Raw genomic sequence first — 22792 nt, 5'->3', positions numbered from 1 at the left:
GAAATGTTTTCTTTGGTTGTGTAGAAAATGTAATGCTAGAACATAATCTTGACAATATTAGCTTGAAAGAAAGGAAAGACAAAAGAAAAACTATGTAGTTCAACACCTCTATTAATTGTGCTTAACCCCCAGGAAAGCGATGGAAGGATCAAGGACAGGCTGATATGTGAGAGTTTGTAGAGGTGGGGGAGTCTTCAAGAGAAGGCTAGTCAAGTAAGTCATCAATTCAATGCCAGTTATTAATGGAGAACTTGCAAGGCTTCAGAAATTGCGCCCTATGTTGGAGTTCCTGGACATGACGCCTAAAGGAATTAACTTCATGGGTGAAAGGAAGCTCTTGACAAATAAAAATGTAAATGACCTCATAACAAAGAAACAATGATATCAAGGTAGTAAATGATTAGTTTTGTAAACCTTCTTGGCACCAATTTCTAATACTAGCAACACATAATTATTGGGCTGACTATGGTCACGACACAAATAACTCACTTTGTAAACGTATAAGAGAGGAGAAGGCATACCAGGGACCAGAAACCAATTACTTTTCTCCTTCCACCTGTCTGTTCTGTCTCCCTGTTCTAGCCCCACATGCCCTTATCTTTCCTTTCTTCTCATACTTGTTCCTCTACCTGTCTTTATTTACTGTCTCATTTGCCATTCCTCTGATCTGAGTGGCTATTAAGTCTCATAAATCTTCCTTCTATAACATATCCCCTTAAATATCTTCTCTTCGCTCTACTTCTACTGCCATTAATTTCCTCTTTTTCATGCCCCTTTTATCTAGGGTTATGGCCTACCTTGACACCACAGCATTGTTTTACCTCCAAAACATGATATAACTCTGCTGTCCATTGGTTGAGGATTGATCCTCCATCTCAAAGCTCTTGGTACACATTTCCTTCCCTCGCCCACAGAGCCATTTTTTTTAGGCACTCCTTTCTTAAAACTCTAGAGGCCTCAGTTCTGAAGCTATGTGTCGGGAGAGATTTCAGTAGACTGAATTCATTATTTAAGGGCATCTTGGCTCTGTGATTTTTCAGGGTTTTTACACTAAACCTGACTTGAGACATATATTATTATTGCTTAGAAATATGCATTCTGCCTTTAAACATTTCGTTCATCCCTCATAATACTAATCACTTTAAAACATTTTCAGTAGCTGAATCCATCGTTAGCCAAAGCTTGTTGGTTAGCTTTCTCAAGAGCTGTGACTGTTTGATGTATTGTCCCACACTTAGCCATGACATTCCTGTGATGCATTATGTCACTCAATATTTTCACCCCAGAATAATAAATTGGAGAAATGAGACATCTGCCTACAATTTATTTCTGTTACGTCTTTTTTCTCTCTGAGAAGTAAATGGCAACATTTTGAAAATGAGAAAGCTGGGTCAGCTTAACCCTTTAGAAGTTATTCACAGATCTAAGTATAGTCACAGTATTTTTGTGTGTCTTCATGTATTTGATTGAAATGTTTTAAATATTTATGCCTGCCCTTGGGAAGTTGTTATTTTTGTTAGCTGAATAAGTAACGGAAACGTTTCTTGTGTCAGGGGTTATATTAGCTATAGGGGCAGAGAGATGGCAGGTGGAACCACCAAGGAAGGCGGTAGTGAGTAGTCAGTGGTTGAGACCTCAGGTTTTGGGCTTAAGTCCTGTTTCTCTGATGTACACATGAATGTTAGCAACTGGGTATACTTGTTTATTGAGGGTAAACTGCTTCTTGACAAAGGTTCAAAGGGTTGCATTTAGGGAGTTCAGTTCCGAGAAGGTGGAGGGAGAATGAAATCAATACAGTCCTTGGCAGGTAAAGAAGATAGAGTACTTGATTAGAAACTTGCAAAGCAGGTGATCTCTTATTTGTTTCTTATGATACATAGGGATCATTGGATGTTGTGTATAAACTAATTCAGCTTCTAAGGCTTATCAGTGTAATTTTCCTGGTTATAAACAGACTTTTCAGAGGAAAAGACATGAATCTTCTTCAAAACAACATTTTAAAAGAACTTGGATTGGAAACTCATTTGTACAGCTGTTCTGAGGTGTTGACTGACGTTGGGGCCAACTCTTGATAATGAGGATTCTGAGACGCTCCAGCTCAACCATCTGCTGATGACTTCTTTATGTGGCAGGGGACTTGAAAACAGGGAGAGGAACAGAGTCTCCCCTGCTTATTTGAGGACTGAAAACAGGAAATAAAGAGGACAGCGTGCATAGATGTCTTACATAGAACACACTGGCTGCCCTTGCTTTGAAAGGGAACAGGCAGGCTCGTCGAATGATAAAAAACAGCAACCAGAATCTGAATAACCATTCAGAAATTGTCCAGAACAGTACATATTTTCATCATGTCAGTCTGACACTGCAGACAGAACACCTCATCACCACACAGCGCTTTCTAACTTTTCAGCAGGTTTTCTTTGCTGGGGCCCAGACACTATCACGTTAATTGTCAGAATGAGTACAGTTTGCACAGGACACCACCAATGGTGGCGCTGCGACAGCTGTGATCACAGCATCCTTGAAGCTCCACTCTTTGCGGCAGGTGTGATAGCAACTCTGGGCTCCCCTTAACAGCACTGAGCTTTCTGGTAAAACTGCACATTCTGTTAAGTGCCTTCACTTCACACACCTTACATCCTGCAAGTCTCACAGCAGCTCGGTGGGATAGGTATCACCATTCTTTGTATTCCACAGGCCTGAGTCTTGAGGCAGTTAACTGAAATGTTTTGAATCACTAGTTAGTTGTGGAGAGCCAGGATGCCAAATTCCATAATTTTGCTGGAAGTTTAGGGCTCCTTCATCCCCATCCAAGTTGCTTCTGCAGAGCAACCTTGGATTGTTTCAACCATCTCTTCTCAACACCAGAATCCAGAGAATTCTCAGAAATAAGCACAGTATATTAGTCAGTTTTCTTAAAATCATAATGAAGCTATGTAAGGCAACTAACTTTACAAAGAAAAAGTGTTTATTTAAGTTCACAAGTGTGCAGGATGAAGTCCAATACTAGGAAGCCCTGTTGGTTTGGACTCTGATGAGAGTGGCAGGAGTGTGGATGGAGGAAAGATCACTCGGTGAGTCAGGAAGCAGAGTAGGTGGGCACAACTTGGCATCTGTAACCAATTTAATAGGAGTATATTATACTAGTAGAGTGTATTCAATTGACACCCGCACAGGGGCATTTCAAGCTGTAATCATAAAATTACTGGGTTTTTAAATTCTTTTTGCTACAGCACAACTCAACCTTAGCTGCATGTAAGAAACAGCTACTGTCTTGCAGGTCTAGAGACACTTCTGTAGCTCCTGCATAACTTCTTGTAAGTTTTGCTAACCCTTACTCTTTACTCACGTACATGTCAAAAGCAACCTTGCATTCAAGTTTTTTTCCATCAGTGTCTTTTGATGGAAGGCATAATTTCTCCTAAGTGTGTTTGAAAACTACCCAGACATGTAGCCTGTCTTTCCCATACCAACTCAAGTTCTTAAACAAAGGGACAAGTAACACAAGCATGTAAATCTGGCAGAGCGCAAGACGAAGTATGATGCCTGGGCTTGGTGGGAATTTGGAGCATGTGGGCTTTGCTTAAATCCCAAATCAGACACAAGTCATGAAAACTCTGCCAGTCTAAAATATTCATTTGGGCAGTAGTTAGCTCTGGGGTAACCCAAGTGATAACTCTATCTTATCCTTGGCACCTCAAAGTCAACTGTTTTACAAGAACAAAAGCAAATGTGTGTCCTATGTTAGGTCCTTCTTGACTAGAACTTTCACCTCCTAGTAGAAATTAGACCTATTATTGGATCCCACATCCACTGACAAGGATGACATCTTCAGGTTGCTATGCCAGCCCAATGTCTTGGTATAACAGCTTGGGAATTATCACTTACTTGCATGACTCAAATGCTATTCTTACTTTTATGATTTATTTATTTGTATTAAAAAGTGGATTTATGGAGAAGGAAAGAGGGAGGGAGATGCAGAGAAAGAGAAAGAGAATGCGAGGGAGATCTTTGATTCTCTGGTCCGCTCCCTGGATGAGTGCAACAGCCAGAGCTGAGCTGATTCAAATCTGGAAGTCATGAGTTTTGTTCAGGTCTTCCATGTGGGTGAAGGAGCCCAACAACTTGGGCTATTTTCCACTGCTTTGCAGGCACATTAGCAGAGAGCTGGATCAGAAGTAGAGCAGCTGGACTTTGAACCAGGGCCTATGTGGAATGCTGGCACTGTAGGTGGAGGTTTAACCAAGTTCATGACAATAATAATAATAATAAAACTGGCTCATAGCACTTAGTCCCAAGTGTTACTCCTACACTGTATGTTGTAACTTTTGGGTTGAGAGATCACCCTGTGCTGATCTTGTGAAATGTTTCCATCCTTGGTTGTGGAACGAGCATCTGTTGTGGTACCAAGTGAAAGTGGGAGAGGGCTTCTTTCTTGGGTTAGGAGGGTTGACTCACAAGGCTTTGTATAGATAGTCTCCCATGGCCAAGTAGAAAAATTAGTTGGGTACACAGATGAGTTGCTCACATATTTGTTCATTACAGCTATGAATTTCCACTCATGCTGTGGTGACTTACTGTCAGTATGAGAATAAACTAGTGGGAAAAATCTGTGTTTGATCACCACTGAAGTGTATGGCTGGTTATACGTTTCCATGTCAGGAACAATTCATTATAGCCCTCATGACAGGGATCTGTTTTCGTTTTTCCCCACTCTCGCAAGCTCATGTTCTTCTGCTTTCTCTTTAGTAAGGAATGCATAGCTTGTTAAACTAGCTTAGATCTCACACACCACATTTTCAGGGAAAGCACCTAGAAAATGAAGAGGTTAAAAAAAAGTCTGCTTTTCTCTTCCCATGACTTACATAAAAGCTGGTTATGCCGAATTTGCTTTCCAGTGCACTGTTAATGGACTCCTCATTATCCAAAGTACAACCTCAATGGCTAATCAATAGTCCCACAGGGATTTATGCATTGTCCAGAAGCGAAAATTTCCAGTCACACAGAGAACTAAATTTAGCATCATTAGGCAAATTCCTACATAAATTTTTAAAACACAAGAGTCAAGTGTGTGTGTGTGTGTGTGTGTGTTTGTGTCTGCAGAAGGGGTTGTTGGTCAAATGAGGGCCCTGATTGCTTAATCTATTTTCTGCTAATCTAAGCTTGAGCCATCTAGTTATTGGACTGGATCATGAAAATGGGGAGAAAAAAAGAATACAGAAAGGCTTCATATTATAAATCTGTTCCTTATTGCTTAGAGCTCTTAAGAATCAACTTTTATTAGGTTCCTATTAGAGGGACATTTCCCTTATAATTTCATTATTAGAATGAATATGTTTGAAATCTACATTTCCATATAGATAGAACCACTCTGTTTTTATGACCCTGATGCACTCCTAAAGACTCCCTCTAAATTTTCTCTGTTGATTGTTTGCAGGAAAGCAATGAAAACAAAATTCACTGTAGCAAAGGGAGAGGAAGCCAAAGTCAGTGAGCGATGAATGGCACAAGTTGGCTGCCCTGGATCCTATCAGCAGGAAGAAGTGCTTTTGTTTGCTTTGTCTTTGTGGAGCCCGTCAACAACATCCAATTTTTCTTAGATTTCTTTTTACCTTGTTTGTGGAAATGTTTGCTTTCCCTTGCCTCTCATTTTTTCTCTCTACATTACTGCTTCATATATGTACTAAGAATACATGAATACCCACAGAAACCATGAATCCACCAGCCTGAAGTGTCTCTCAGCCAGTTTCATGCTGATATTAAGAACAACTGGTATCATCTGGCTTGTAACCACAGGTTAAGCACTGGGAACATTATATTACTTAATATTCTTGACATCTAAGTGATGAGTGCTTTGTTAGCCCACTCAATGAATAAGAAACTTGTGGATTATAGAGTTCAAAGGCAAAGGGAATATTCACAAGTAAAAAATTATGTATTTTTCCTTTTTGTTTTAATTTTAAGCGATTTGACAAAGTTTTGTATACTTATAAATGCTACATGATATTCTGTTATGTGTATGTTTGTATAATAGCCAATAAGGTAAGTATGGCTATTCTTTTAGGCACTTAATATTTCTTTATAGCAAAAACATCCAGAATCCTATCTTCTAAGGTTTTTTTTTAAACAGAGAAATACACAATTCCATTATCTTTAGTCATGATTGCACAATAGGATCCCAGAACTCTTATCCTTATTTAGCTATGAACTAACACCCATTAACAAACTTTTCCTCTACTATTGCTATCCCCTTGTTCCCAGCCTCTGGTAGCCACAATTATATTGTGAAGTTTGATGAGATCAATTATTTGGACTCCACATATGAATGAGATCATGTTATGTTTGTCTTCCTGTGCTTTGCTCATTTTACTTAGAAAAATGATCTATAGCTCCATCGTGTTTTAGAAAATGGTAAACTGTCCTAATGTATATGTGACTAGGTAACATTTGTTGTGTATATGTATTATATATTCTTCATCCATTTGCAATTTGATGGACACTTAGGTTGTTTCCATTTCTTGGTCATTGTGAGTAGTACTGCGGTAGACATTGGTGTGTAAGTATTTCTGTCACAGATGGATTTCATTTCCCTTGGATATGTAACTAGAGGCGGGATTGCTGCATCGTATGGTAGCTCTGTTTTCAGTTTTTATAATGAACTTCTATGCTGTTTTACACAGATTGTACTAATTTACATGCCCACCAACTGAGTGCCAGATTTGCTTTTTCTACACACCTTGGCTAATGCTTATTTCTTTTTGTTTGTTTATTAGCATGATAGCCAAACTTATAAGAGTAGATATGCCATTCTTTTTCTAATTTACATTTTCCTAATGATCAACAATGATGAGTATTTTTCCCTGTTGGCCTTTGTATGTTTTTCTTTGAGAAATATCTACTGAGCTCTTTAGACCATGTTTTAGTTTTAGTTAAGTTTGTTTTTTTCTGCTGTTTGGTTGCTTGAGTTTCTTATATATTTCGGATAAAACTGCTTGTTATTTGTGTAACTTGTAAATATCTTTTCCTGTTTTACAGGTTGTCTCTTCACTTCTGAACATTTCTTTTGCTATGCAAAAGCTCTTTAATTTGATGAAATCTCATTTGTCTCTTTTTGCTTTTATTTCCTGTGATTTAGAGGTTTGATGTAGAAATTCTTTCTCATTTCCATGTCCTGAAGCTTTCTCCACATGGTTTTTATTCCAGTATTTTTAAATTTTAAGGTCTCACAGTTAGGCATTCAATCCATTTTGAGTTGAGTTTGCAGATGATGAGAGACGGAGGTCTAGTCTAATTGTTCTGTATGTGGATATTCAGTTTTCTAGTATTATATATTAAAGACTATAATTTTTCTTTGTGCATTCTTAACACCTTGTTGAAGGCAGTTGCTTATAAATTGATGTGTTTACTTCAAGAATCTCTCTTCTGGTCTATGGATAGATGATAATACCATGCTGTTTTGATTAGTGTGACTTTGAGATACATTTTAAGGTCTCTTCTCTTCTCTTCTCTTCTTTGTTGAAGGGCAGTTTGGCTATTTGGGGTCTTCTGTGGTACCATGTATTTTTCATTACTGTTATTTTTTTCCAGCTCACTGATTATATCCATGATGTATTTTTGATGAGTTGGAAGCTAAAGTTAAGAAGCATGAGTTAGAAGTTCAGAATCTGGGCTGTTTTGCCATATAGGGTAGCATGCCCATAACTGTTACTTCACTTGGTTTCCACAGTAGGACTGTGAATTGATTATCACTCTTATTCCAAAGACTCAGAGTAAGACACTGATTGTGAAAATTCAAATAACCAGCTAAACAATGGAGCCCGGATCCTCAAATTCACTGTTTTTCTACCACTCCCATGGAAAGGGCATTTGGGGGAATGCATATAGTTTCTATCACCACAAAACTGTGAGGTCCTTCCCAGAAGGCTTCCAGATCTCTGAGACATCTTTTACAGATATGGCTTTTAAATGCAGTTGGCATCTAGAGTGATGAACATAGTGGAGCTTCATGGAAATAGTAGATGTCCTTACATCCCTTATCTTATGTACCCCAACCAATTCTACTTGTGCTTTTTTATGGTTGGAAAATGTTGTCTTTCTTGAGACATTCAGAATGACAAGTAGAAAATTGTTTCATTATTAGAACAAAGGAAACTAAAACTTCACAGCACTTTTCCTTTTTGACCATGAAAACTTTTGAGGTGAATGTACTGTAATTAGTAGAAAAATTGATTAAGTACAATTATACGAAACAGAATTATTCTGTCAATTCCTTCTTTTTTAAAATTCCAATTTGTGTTCCTAGGGAGCATTTATTTAAGACGTAAATTATTTCCCTCAAATATGCTAACAGAATGTGTTTTTAAAGTATGAGTGAAAGAAGTGAAGTAGATTTTGTTGCATGAAAATAGAAAGCCTTGTTTGCATGAAATTTCAGTTTTTGCTATTTGCTTCACTTGTGAGTAGGTAAATATGCAAATTTGGTTCTTTAGTAACAGTCAGAGTTATGGGTAAAGTGAACATTGCCCTATTTTCTGTGAAGTGAGGACTTCAAGGTAAGAATTCTAGTGATAATTTTGTTAATGATGATTTGTAGCAGATCCAAAGTGCATTAAAACTAAGCTAGTCCAAATATCTTGTCAAATGAACTTCCTGTTGGAGAAATTGACTTTTTCTAATCTCTTTTTCAGGATAGAATTTCAGTAAACCAGTGCTGGTTTAAAGTGTAGATGAAAGTTGAATATCAGATTGAAACAGAGAAATATGTCCAACTGGCTCTTCAGCAGGACAAAACTTAAGTGAATATATTTTACATAAGGATAGAATCAGCAAAATGAGATTGGAGATAAGATTCTGAAAATGATGGGAGAGGAGTATAGTGGTAACCCTTGTGCGTTCTCACAGCAAATGCCTGCGTTATGCACAAGGCTGGACAACATTTTCTGAAGGTTACGCAGCAAGTCTGAGCTAGATTGAGAGTAAGGTCCTAGGTCTCCTTGCCTCCCATTGTCTTGCAGTGCTAACCCTGAAAAGGATATATTGTAAATTAATCGCATGGATTCTAGAATTTCATTTCTGACGGCCTTCAACTTGGTTCTACTCTAATAAATTTATTGTCCTTCTTTTTTTTCAAGATCAAACTCAGGTACTATTTCATGGGCTGATAAAGATCAATAATACATGAAACAGCAATTGGCACAGTTTCTGGATCAAATTGAGCCTGAGAGATAGCTGTGGTGTTCGTTGACTAAGATGACTCAGTGTTGTGTTTTTATGGATACGCTTCACTCCAGCTGCACTCTCCTCCCTTAGCATTAGTGGTAGGGCTGACTGGTGTGGTCTGTCACCTTGACTCTGCAGAGGGATTCCTCTGGATTAGAGACGAGAATTGTCCCATGGTTTCATCATCAGCATTTTCAAGCCGACTGCATACATGGTCCAGATCAAAATCTGTTTGTCAGCTCAAGTCAGCTAGGATTGACAAATTTTGTTTTGAGTAGACACCATTAGTTTGATATGAAAAATTAAAATGTGTAGGGATAATTCAAAATGTAACACTAAAAACCGTTTTTATCTTTTGTTTTGGGCATAGCTCTTTGCTTTGCTTCTCCTGATATGTTAGTGAGAAGAAAGTACACTGCCAAAGAGAAAACACTTACGTGAAAGGAAGTTGAAACTCTGTGCTTAGAAATAGACAAGAAAGGAGAAAATTGACAAAAATACTAACTGAACGATTCAAGAAACATTTATGTAAAAATAATACACAAAATAAGAGAACTTCCTAGTATGAGGAAGTTGTATTTCAAAATTCTGGGTTTACATTGATTGAATGTTGAAGTATGTTTTAAAGATCATTGGATATGTGGAAAATATGTTTTGGCACTCCAGTGGATATTTTTAAAAAATGGTCTTTGGAACTAAAATCTGTGATTGCAGTCTATGTTTAATATTCAATCTCTCTTTCTCTCTCTCTCATTCTTTCTGTTTTCTTTATGATTTTCATGCTCACTAGAGTGCTTCACTGAATAAATATTGAATAAATGGCTTCAGACACTACAAAGGTCTTGCTTGTACTGCTGAAATAAGCCAATATTTATTGAATAACTATGATGGTCCAGGTACTTTTTGGAAACTTTCGTGTGTCTTAACTCTTTTAACTTTCTCTATAAATTTTAAAGATAGGCAGTTGTTCTCACTTTGCAGAGACACTCTATAAATAACTGTTGGCCATTTTAGCAAATCTCTGAAGAATTAGGGATCTTGGAAGTTCAAGAATGTCAGTTCAGTCTTTTCACATAATTACCTGAAGTACAAAGAGTGCACCATAAAGATGCTTTAAGATTTGGAAACAGAAAGAAGTCAGAAGGAGCCACAGCAGGATCTGGGACTGATTGGTTTATAACTTCGCATTGAAACTCTCACAGGCTGCATTTGTGTGAGGGTTGAGTAGGAACATGGTCAGAGTAGAGAAGGATTCTTTGATGACAATTCCCAGGAGTTCTTTTGCTACTGCTTTGGCTGTTTTTCTCAAACAATATTCCAATAACCAGATGCTATCATTCTCTGGCTCTGCAAAACTCAACAAGAAATTGTTCCTCTTCGCTCTCAATGAGCCACTTTCAGATCTTGGTTACCATTGCTTTGTTTGTACTTTCTCTTCAATATTGTATTGGTAGAACTGTGTTTCATTTTTCTATTAAAATTCTTGAGAGAAATGCTGAAGAATCTTGCTCCCTTCTGTTTAGAATTTCCACTATTAGATCTCTAACCTGAAGCTGATCTGGGTGCAGTTTCCTGTTAAGTCAGAAATATGTAAGTTAAAGAAATTGAGTTGTCCACAGTGTTGGTAACTACTCCTTCTGTTTATCTTCAATAATCTTTAATTCAGGCTTTTAAAATATACTCTTTTTGCATCTATATTGTTACAGATGGTCGGCCACTTTGGACTTTCATCTTCAAATTTGCTTGCCCTTTTTTAAGGTGAGTTACCCACTTGAAAACTGATGATTTCTTTGGAACTTTGTTCCTGCAAACACCTTGCAAAGCAGCAGGGATCTTACCATTTTTCCAGCCCTGCTTTACCGTCAGTCTGATGTTTGTTCCTGGTTCAGTTTTAGCAGAACCCATGCTACTTTGGTAGGAAATTTTTCCAAACTGATGTCTCATCCTTCTCAGTGTCTTTAACTGGGTTCTGTTAAGATCTAATTTGAATTAGTATGATCTTATTGTGGTACACAAAATTGAAACCCTTGCATAGTTTTTTTAATGATATGTGTTTCTCATCTGCTCCAAAGACTCCTTGCAAGGAAAATCAAGCAAGTTGTGCAAAGCCAAAGAGCTGGGATGTAGGGAGCTGCGACATAAGGCCCAGCAGCCGGCTCTACAGCTTTGTGTTATAAACATTAAGTAGTTTTATGGTTCTGAAGCTATGCCAATAAATAACACCAACTCTCTGTTTTTAAGGTAATCTAGAAAAGGAGAAAGATGAATACTTTAGTATGTGTGGTTATAGGAAGAGTAATTTACTAATGAAGAACAGACAATCAAAGTTAGAGAATTTATTATACAAAAGAGTAGGAGAAGCAATTTCATGAAATATTTCACAGAGGAAGTGAGAGAAGAAAAAATGAAAGCAGATAAATAAAATTCAAAATGGCAACAATAGCTTATACGGGAGATTTTTTAAGGGAAAGAATCCCATTACTGTAGGTAAGAGATTTGATAATAGTGTTGAATACTCAGCATAACTTAATATCATGAATATCATGTAGAGATATTGATAATGTGAACTCTGAAGTGGTGATTAGAATCATCATATAGACAGGAATACTATTACTAAGGATAAAAGGAAAAGAAAGCAAAAGTTATAATTACATATACAGTGTTAGGATGTGAACAGCAACCACAAGTTGTATAAACATGCAAAGAAAAAAGAATCACTTCTCCTCAGATCACAAACTACTGAACTGTGTCAGTGACTCCTTTTCATAGTCATTATAAGATGTAATTGCCCAATTACCTAAAGTCTGAGCTTAAAGCACACATGCTCCCCTAGGATCTCACATCCTTGGCATTAAATCTTACAACAAGCACATATCTCAACTCATTGATTCTCATTTCTGCAAAGATAATTGGATCTCAGGAGAAGAACTTGAAGAAATGGAACAAGAGGAATCCCAAGATGGCTGAGTAGGGAAAAGTCATGCTGATTTTGACCAGGGGATGATCACAGGAGAAAAGCAGAGGAATGTATTCCCAGCAGACAGTTGGAGAGAAGAATGTGCTGGAAATTCTACAAAGGAGAGACCTTGCAGAGAAGCATGGGCAGTACAGATACTGACAGCATCGAGAGGGACAGCACCCATGGCTCCCACAGGTGGGGGTGGAAGAGACCCCAGCTTCTGAGAGTGAGGCTGTGGCATCTCATATCGCCAATGACACGGCCTGAGGGAGAATTCTGCAGATCATTCACACTAACACTGAGTCTGGTTTGGAGCTCTAGTAGAGGGCAGAAGATCCACTTCATCTTGTGAAGCAAAAATGCTTTTCTGCATTCCCGTCCCCTGATAAGAACGCCCTGTGACCAGCATGGAGAAAGCTCTATGTTAACACCAGTAGAGGTTTCCACAGCTCTTTTGCGATTGTGGCTAGGGGATTTTATCAGAGGGAGAGATCTGTAGTGCTCACTGACTTTGATCTGTCGTTGAGGATTGGAAGTGGGGTGGGCACTCACGTGGGTCTGTGGGCATGCCCTTCCTCCTATTCTATTGCAGGCTCTGGAGCTCCAACTAACAAGGCAGAGGACCCCACAGCAGCTGGTTCTGGGCACACCTCTGCTCTCTATGGATGGGGCAGGCTCATGGCTTGATGGGGGTCTTCTCCTGCACCCTGTAACTGTGGAAGCCTTGCATGTTATGACTGTGGGAATTCCATGACTGCATGATAGGGTGTGATATGTATGTAGCTGGGTTTCTTGGCAATCACTGGGTCTGGCTTCAGAAGCTTAGATCCCTGAGTGCCTGGGGTAGGTCATTGCAGTGGGCTCCATGTTTATTCTGTGGATCTCACAGACCCTTTGTGTGATCCATGAGTCTGCAGTGGGTAGGGGTAACTGTGGGCTAACCCAAGCATTGATCACTTTGAAAGAGAGGAGGTGACACTGTGACTAGGCCAGCACACCTGACCATACCCTCCTCACTGCTGATAATACAGGAGATACACCATGACCAACCTGTGTGTCTCCCTGGACCCTCACGCCACCCTTGGGCACTGGCAAGAACTCCCTCGCCCCAGGCAGCATGAACCCCTGGATATCCACCGAAGCAGTAGATACTCCTCTCAGCCAAAAAGGCAAGTTCAAAGATAACAGGCATCATAGATGAAAACAATGTGTTTCCACAATGCCTGAAAATAAATGAAAAAATACAAGAAGCGAAAACAATGAAGACAATATGACTCCCCAAAAAGAACACACAAATACTAGAATATGAAGATAAAGAGATTGAAAAACTGCCTGAAAATGAATTCAGAAGAGTGTCCATAAAATTATATAAAAATACATGGAAACAAATTCATGAGATTAAAAAATCCACACATGATATGGATGAAAATGTTTTGCTGGAAAGCAGAGATATTGAACAGCAATCAAACTGAAGTATTAGGGATAAAGTACTTGATATGTCAAAGCCACAATACAATACTGACTGGGGAAGCACAAGAAAGAACACTTGAGAAAATAAATTTTTGAAAACATCTCAGACAAAAGAAGGAGGAGGAGGGGTAAGGGGAAGAAGAAGAAATAGAAAAAATTAGAAAACCTGAAAATAATGTTTTAGATATATGAGGTGTTGTCAAATTACCAGACATTCATGTTTTAAGAATTTCTGAAGTCCTAGAAAGAAAGAATGGGTTAGAAGATCTATTCAGCAAAATAATAGCAGAAAATAATCCATAATTTGGAGAAAGAAAAGGACATTTAAGCACAAGAAGCACATACATTGAAATTAGGATAATCTGTTCAACAAATGGTGCTGGAAAATCTGAATGTGCATGTGTGGAAAGAAATTCGATTCATCCCTCTCACCATATACAAAAGTCAACTTGATATGCAGCAAAGATCAAAGACTGTGAAGTGGCTGAAACAAAATGTAGGGGACATGTTCTAAGACATTTATGAAAGGGATGTTTTGTATCCAAATAGCCCTAAAGCACAGACAATAAAAGCAAAACTCAATCCATGGAAGCCTATCAAACACACAAGCTTTTGCACAACAGAGGAAGTGATAGAGTGAAGCGATTCCCTGTGGAATGGGAAACATTTTTGCAAATCACCTGATTGATGGAGAGTTATCATCCTGAGCATATCTGCAACTGTAAATTCAACAGCAACAACAGCAGCTCAACCAACTGAGCTGAGAATTGGGCAAGCAATTTCAATGGACAGTTCTGAAAGAAGAAATACAAATGGCCAACAAATGAAAGAAAAAAATGGTCAACATTACTAGCCATCAGGGAAAGCAAATCAAAATGAGTGTCACTTCAACCTTACCAGAATGGCAAAAATCTAAAACACAGAGTAACAAATAATGTAAAGATGTGAAAAAAAAAGAATACAGGGGGTGGACTAGAAATTATGGCAGTGTGGAGAGTTTTTTAAAAACTAGAAATAAACTTGCTATATAATCTACATAATGTATCGAAGAGATGCCTGCACCACCATGCAGCACTATTCACAATGCCAAAATTTGGAATTAACCGAAGTATCCATCAACAAATGACTGGTTAAAGAAAATGTAATATAAGTATATATATATATATATACACATATATATGTATATATATAAGTATATAAGTATATATATGAATATGCATATACACAGAAAATGGAATATTATTCAGCAATAAAAAGAATGAAATTCTAACATTTGCCGAAAAATGGATTCAGTTGAAGGAAATAAGTCAGATCCTGAAAGACAAATTGAGAATGTGTTGTTCCTATGGAGGGCATGTTTTTCCTGAATATTATGATTAGTGGCAAATTAACTTGTGAATATAGATTGGATTAAAATTATGGCTTTGCAAAGACTGATGAGAGGGGAGGAAGGGCTGGCAGGTGCAGGCTGGGAGAGAAGTGTGGTTGTCTTCTTTGAACTGCACCTGTGGAATGCATAAAATCTGTACTCTTTGTAGTAATAAAAATTAAACAGCAAACAAGGGCTGAAAACATAATTTTGAGTGCATGACACATTCAAAGATGGAAAACCTAAAAGAGAACTCTTTCTCTATGGTAGTAGAAAGAGTGATAAGATTCAATGATAAGATTACAGAGATGCATTAGATACTGACACATCACGTAAGTGGTGCTCCTCTCAGCTGCAGTTAGCTTTAGAACCTTAGGGTTAATGCTGGACTGAGAATAAAGGAGATATTTCAGAAAGGCCAAAGCCATCGCTTCTGGGCCTTTTGGCTAAGATCAAGTGTAGAAATGCCAATGACAAAGATGTTTCAGAGGTTATTTCCCCCCTGAATTGGTAACTACAATGACCATGAGGGAACTCTTGAAAGATTTCTGGATTCTGACAGAAGCGGCTTTGCCTGAGCTGGGCCATGGATTGCATTCCTGAACTTGGACAAAACCAGATGATTTGAGAAGCTCTGCATCTCTCCCTTTCACCTCCATCATCAAGAAACGATGCGAAGTCTGAAAATCTCCTTCAACTGCACATTTCTTTATGTTATCTTTCATCTGAAACCTTTTGTGCTTCTGTGATTACATCTCTTTTTTTTCTCCTTCTCACCCAGAAATGAAGAGAAGGAAATAGTAGAATAGTGTCTCATCTCAGTCAAACCCTCTAAGTCAGACAACTCCTCTCCTTTTGTTTCAGGGAGGTTGTGTGAGCAAAACTTCGTAGCTCACAAGAGAGGAAGCTTTCATAGCAGGGAAGTTTAACAGGAGGTCACACTACACAGTGATGGCCTCATCCCGTGGCTACCAAAACATGAATTGTATGGCTTTGAAAATGCCTAATGGTGCAATCTGCCCATTTTAAGTTTAAAAGTGTATCACTCTTGCAACTTGCTTTTGGTGTATGATGTTGGGTGGTGGAGGACAGAAACTGAGCTGTTTTCAGTATGTAGTGATGAGTGAATTGCTCAAAGCAGAATATCGTTGTTATGGATGTGGGGGGTAGGCATCTCCAGTCTAATGGGTATTTAATAGCTTTGCTTAGATTGCTTTATTTTCCTCCGGCTTAGTATTCTTGCCTTGGAGTAGTGTTGTATACAGAGGCTGTTTCTTGTGTTCAGTAACCTGCAATATTTTCTTTAAACTAGGATGTGCCATTGGGGCAGAAAGCTCAAAACAAGATGTTCATAATGGAAACGCCATCAATAACTTGCATGAAGACCAGTGCAAAGTGATAGGCCCTAAACCATCAGCTATACTTTTACCCAAGGTCAAATATCTGAAATGATCAGGAAGAGAAGCCCCTGGAAAATGGACAGGAAAGACTCATAGAAACCTGCAGCAGATTGTGTATATACATTGGCAAGATGAAGATCTTAGGACAAGCCTCCTGTTTGTAGAGAGGAGCAAGCAGCTTTGCCAAGGTCAACGGGAGATTCTCACTGAATTATTGTTACATGACCACACACACACACACACACACACACACACACACACACACACAGAGGCTTTATCTAGTTGTCTCTGTTAACTCAAACAAAAGAACTTGGTTGTACAGCCGGTTAATCCCTGAAGTCCTTTATGGTTCTATCCCAAATACTAACAGCTTAGAATACGCAGTTAGAAACTTCCCTGGGGTTTCTCGAAATATATCTGAAAATGTAGAGCAGTTTTACATGATGGTCACTTGACATGTGCTTGATCGTTTATTTTCACTCATTCACCTAATATTTACTAAGCATATATTATGGGATGGATGTTATTGTGGATACTGGGATTACACTGATGAGAAAAATGAAACTTCTTTCAACATGGTTGTTCTTTTCAGTGGCGAAAATTCCTACTTTCGCTGTGATTCCCACGAAGTCATGGAATGATATCTATGTAGTACTACAGCAGCAGTTCTCATTGGGATTTAATTTTTCCCCACAGGGAGACATGGAACAATATCTGGTGACATATCTGATTGTCGCAACAGGGGAGAATGATACTGGCATCTGCCAGATTCCCACCATGCTCAAAAGAGTGCCCTATGGCAAAGAATTATCCAGCCCCAAATGTCGGAAGTGCTGGGATTGAGCAATCCTACGTTATAGGAGCATCAAAAATGGGACACCTACTTAGAACCGGGGAACTCATGCGGCTTTCAAACTAATTCCATCTGAGTGTGCAGAAGTGGGAAAAGTCTCCGACTCACTGCATGTTTCAGTTGTGTCGTGAAGCTGAGTTGATTTTCACCAAATCAATTAGTGAGGAATAGATGGAATAGGAGAGAGAGCACTCAGATGTAGAGGGTGACAGTCCCTGGCATTGTGGAAGTAATTTGGTAATCCAGAAGATTCTATCCAGTACAAGCCTTTATGGGATAAAACATGAGCAGAAGTGGTAATGAGACAGAATGAAACCAAGTTTTGTCTAAAATGCTGAAGAGCTTGGCTTTCTTCTTCCTTGTGATAGTGAGGCAGTGAATAATTTGAAAGAAGACAGTGGTCTGATTGATACAAACGACTAGTTTATTGGGGGAGCAGCCTGTTCTAATGGGATTGATGTCAGAGGGCAGGCTACTGCTGGGGAGACTTCTATATTTCACTCAAGGGAGAAGCCTCAAGAACCCGAGTGGCCAGTGCGCTGCAAATGGAGATGGGACCACAGAGGAGAGATTTTCATATCCCTGCACCTGGTTAGATGTAGGTGTTTTAAAAGAACAGGGATTATTAAAAATTGACTCCCAGATTGCAGCACTGCCAGATCAATAGTGATAGCTGGTACCCAAGACAGGGCATGGAAGAGGAAATACTCATTTGGGTGAGGGAGAGCTATAAAGGAGTCTCCGCATCACCACTTTCTGGAAAGAAAGCATGAAGCCAACCTGATTAACATGAGGTCCCTGGGGGCCCATCTAGCTTTCAAATCTGGCTTTGAAGAAAACATCTGAAAATGATTTCCCAAAAAAAGCACCTGACTTGTTAGCTTGGTTGAAAGATGGAAATGGAAGCAGGAATCTCTTCTGACAGGTTTACAAGCAGCACAAATTCCTAAGGACATCCCTGTCAGAACTGTATGCTTGGCCTTTATGGGAAGCAATTATTCTGGACAACTGAAGCATATTTATAAGGGCATCAGCCAGCAACAGCTCAGTCGGCTTTATCTTGCCTGCTGTTCTTGTCATGCAGACAGCAACGGTGGCCACAGGTAGAGGGAACCCTGTGATCATGTGGGCCTTGATCCCACGTGGCTAGGGAACTCAGCTTGGAAGAAGATGTGTCCACCAACAGAATGGGAGCTCCTGCATCATCAATTCAGATTGCTCTTGTCTCTGGGCTCTGAGAGCTTGCTGAATACTTAAAATTGCAGGAGACGCCTGTCTTTCTGGGCTAGCTTATGATTGCCTTTCCTATGGGCACTTCTGGGACACAAAGCCTTCATTAAGAAGTTGCTTTGTTCAGGAATTTAAAGGGGTGAGTGTAGATACGTCCTTCTGTGGTTCATGCATAATGTGACTGCGAGCTTGAGCTTGTCCTATTCAAGGTCCCACGAGTTGGGGTGGAGTTTTATGACAAAGCAGAAACATTTATTCTTTCTCCATTTTCTAAAACAGCATCCTCTACAACAGCAATAAGATAGCTGTGATTTTACTCTTTCGTGAAATCTGAGAAAACCAGGCAACATGATTAAACACAGTCTGTCAAATTCGTACATAAGCCAACTCATATCATTTTCACAATTCTCTTTGAAATAGTTGTGCTGCTCATGAATGAGGAAACAGAGGCTCAGTAAGTGGCAGCATCTAACCTTCCCTGTGGATACACCTGACACTCCTCTTACTCCCACATATTCTCATCTCCTGAAACAATGCAGACAGAAGACAAGTGGCTGTGAAGCAACCAAAGCCAGGATCCTCTGCTCTGTAGAAGGGAGGTGTCTCTCATTAGAGGAGGCATTCCATACTTCTCTGATGTGTGAATGTTGCCTGTTCAGATTTTTAGGGATGGACCTGCTTGTGATTCACCTACAAAATGGGTTGTTTAAATCTGTGACACCACTGAAGGTCTGTTTCAGCTGTCTGTGGTTTTGTTCATGCCTGGGTAGTCTTGCTTACATGTGTGTATGGCAGCATATGGTTTCTTTTGGGTTCTCATTCTAGAAAAATTATTTGCAGAATCCGCGAGCCACCATGTTGTTTCTGCGAGGCCCTGGCAGGCCCCTTCAGCAAGAATTGGCTGTGCACAAGGTCAAGACTGGAGAGTCCGGGGCGTCCAGCACGTGCAGCATAAGCAGGATCATGACATGCCTTCTGAGGGGCTGTGGGCAGCTACTAGGTATGGGTTCTTTTGCCTTTTACTTTTATTTTCCTCTCTGTGTCTCTCAGCTTCCACTCATTGGAGACAGAAGAGGAACTGTTTAAACTCAGTTTACCCTTTCCTCAATAGAGGGCCATTTGGGCCCAGCCATGTATGAAAAGTCCTCCCCATGTCTTCCTCTGACCCAGAGCTCCATGTGACCAATGCTATCCATTGGAGCATAAAGGTCGGGCCATCAACAATTGTCTTCAGGTCAAGTGTAGCTCTGGTGTAATTTTTCACCTTACCTTTATGCTTGTAGGTTTTTTTTTTAATCCAAAGATTTGGCTTGAGGTATTACCATGGGCTTATCCACTGAGATTTTTGGTGTTTCTATTTTTTTTTTCACTTTTTATATGTACTTTCTTTGGTATATTTGAATGTAAGTTAGAGAATGTGAGTATGATCAACAATTATAAGAATTACATTGATGAGGCCAGAACCAAGAAGAGGGGAACTTTACATTTTAACTTACGATTCAGGTTCATGAAAAATGCCTCCAAGTAAATATGAGATTGCTGGAAGGAAACAAATTGGCCGAGGTTACTGGAAATCAGTCAGGATGAGTAGTTAGATCTGATGCCTGGGATGCCATCAAGGGATCCTTTAGTGGCAATATTAATAAAACAAAAGAGCCAATATTTGGATTGAGTGTATAGCAAATAGGTGCTTTTCTTGGAGAGTACAGAAAGAGAATTCCCTAGAAGGGGACCAGTATATGACCAGACTCCATGCATCTCCGGTAATAAAGCAAACTTTATTTCCTTCATACTGCGTTACTGTATTATTTATCTTATTTGATTACAGCACTGCTCTTATGAAGTTTATTGACATTTCATGCAAAGTGTCACTGAAGATCAGCCTCTGCCCCAAAAGCCCGTGGTAAGAGGCAGTCCTGATGACATAGCTCTCTGTCTGGGGACAGGAAGTTCAATAGCTGCCCTGCAAAATCTGCATTTCATCTGCGTGCTGGAGGAGAACAGTTTCTGGTGTTCTAAGCTGCTGGTTGACTATGGTGTTGGTGATGTCTTCATACGACTAAAGGGACAGAGAAGACAATTCAAGACAATAAATCTGCTGTTTGCAAATGGTTGCCACAGGAATTCTTGTAGGTTGTTAGTATAATAGCAAATCTATCCTGAAGCCCTGTTCTGATACCACAGTTTCTCTGTCTAAAACTTAGATAGATTTACCAAGTGATGGCTGAGGCGTGCTGTGACTGCTGCCTAGCATTCCGTCTTTTTGTTTCCAATCACATGAGCCATGAAATCATACAACTGCCAGGCATGCTCCACTCTCTACTCTTGCACATCTTGGTGACACTGCTGATGTGGTTCTCTCATGGAGGAATGTCCTGTCGTCCATTTCTCCAGTCTTCCAGGCCTGGGTTTCAGTCAATGCCTGAATCCTATGCTAACTCTTCTGCTCACAAACTGTTGTCCACTCCACATATTTGCATTGCGCGAGGACTCCCAAAGAATTCAGGAACAAATTAGGTTATGAAAAATGCCAAGATTTTAATTGTTTTGCAGCAAAAATAAAAGTGCCTTTTAATTCTATTTTCCAAGGACACTTTGAAGTGTCTTCATGTTGTTTCTTCTTGACAGCATATATAGTAACCACAACTCTAGGTGTACTATCCTAGACTTAAAGAGGTTAAAAGAAAAAACCGAGAACCATTAAGATCCCTGTGACAGTCTGATCACCTTACGTAATAACCACTACTCAGTTCTGTGCATCCCATAGGTCAAAAATTAAGCCTCATTTAGTGTATGTATCAGAAGTGTCCCGATCTTAAAAATTACTGATGAATAATTCAAATGTCTTTGAAAATGGGGTGGGTTAAACAAAAATATAACTGAGGATTTATGTGTGGTCCATGTCCAAATTTCTGGCTCTACCATATAGTCTTTGGGAACAAGCACTCCATTAGTAATTATAAATCCACTGAGAATGCATTTCTTATTTTTAACCTTAGGTTTTTCTTTTTTTTCAATGTGGAAAAGGTGACCTTGATGCTTTTGTTGAATTCTAAGGAAATTTTGAGAGTGAAAAGTGAAAGGAGTTGAGAAAAACAAGAGCTGAGTGTGCCCTTTCGGTTACAGGCTAAGATCACTTTTTCTAAACTATTTCATTTTGATGTTTTATTAATCACTGAAAGTGAATTTAAATATTTTAATGATTAGGATATTTTACTCTTTGCATGCCCTGGGGCTTTTAAAAAGAAATGACAGTTTAGAAAAAAATTAAAATAGAAACCCCTCTCAATCATCATTTAACCTGTCTGGTGACACCGAAGCACTTACTCCACATTGAATCTTGGCCAGTGTAGCATGCAGAGACTGGGAAACCCAAATTTACCTCCTTAGCCAGTTTTTGACTATGCTAAAATCATGTTCCCTAAGTGACTTCATTTCTCATGATAGAATCTTTGAAATTTTCCTATGAAACAATTTAGTTTGATTGTGACTATCCATACTTCCAAAATTGCTTGGAGGAGGAAAAACATATTACCATCATATTTAAGTCTCACTTTAAAAAAGAAACTATTCCCACCTTTTTTCTGCAAAAGATTGTAATTTATGGATTCTGTCTCTTCAGGGAGCTTCTACTTTATAAAAGTTCAGAGTTCCTCCGGGATGTGACACATTTTTTTTTTAAAAGCAGAGGTTGGGAAAAGGTAGATTTCTCACCAACCCTTAGATTAAAATAACTGATTTTTTTTTTTAAAGCAACCATTTTTGTTTGTTTACTGTATTTAGTTCTAAGAGTGTTCATTCTTGTGTTCTTTTATTAGGATATTAATGTGGTCATTCGAGAGGATAAAATTTTCTTGCTTTGCTGTCTCTTCTTTCATTTTTCTTTTCTTTTGTGTTTATTTATGAAGAGAGATAAAGAAAAAGGGAGATGGTAAGAATGAGAAGCAGCAGCACCGAGACACAGAGAGAATGCCTGTATCCTAGACCGGAGACGGAGCTGGCTTCCACTGACTCTTCTTGTACACTCCCTAAACACAGTGCTCAGGGCTGGGCCAAGGGAGAAGCCAGGATCGAGCAGCACAATCCAGGTCTTCCCCAAGGGTGGCAGGAATCCTATCACTTCATCTATTACTGTTTCTCTGAGCTCTAGAATTAACAGGAAGATGGGTCAGAAGCTTGAGTTTGAAATTGGGCCCAGGAATGGGCTATGAGGATCTTAACTACTGCACCAAAATTTCACCTTGCTGTCTTCTTTTCCTATGCAGTGGGAATGGGGAGGGGTAGCGTTTTGC

This window comes from Ochotona princeps, chromosome 11 (genome assembly GCF_030435755.1).
Source record: "Ochotona princeps isolate mOchPri1 chromosome 11, mOchPri1.hap1, whole genome shotgun sequence".
NCBI classification, from domain to species: Eukaryota; Metazoa; Chordata; class Mammalia; order Lagomorpha; family Ochotonidae; genus Ochotona; species Ochotona princeps.
This window is presented reverse-complemented; position numbering follows the sequence as displayed.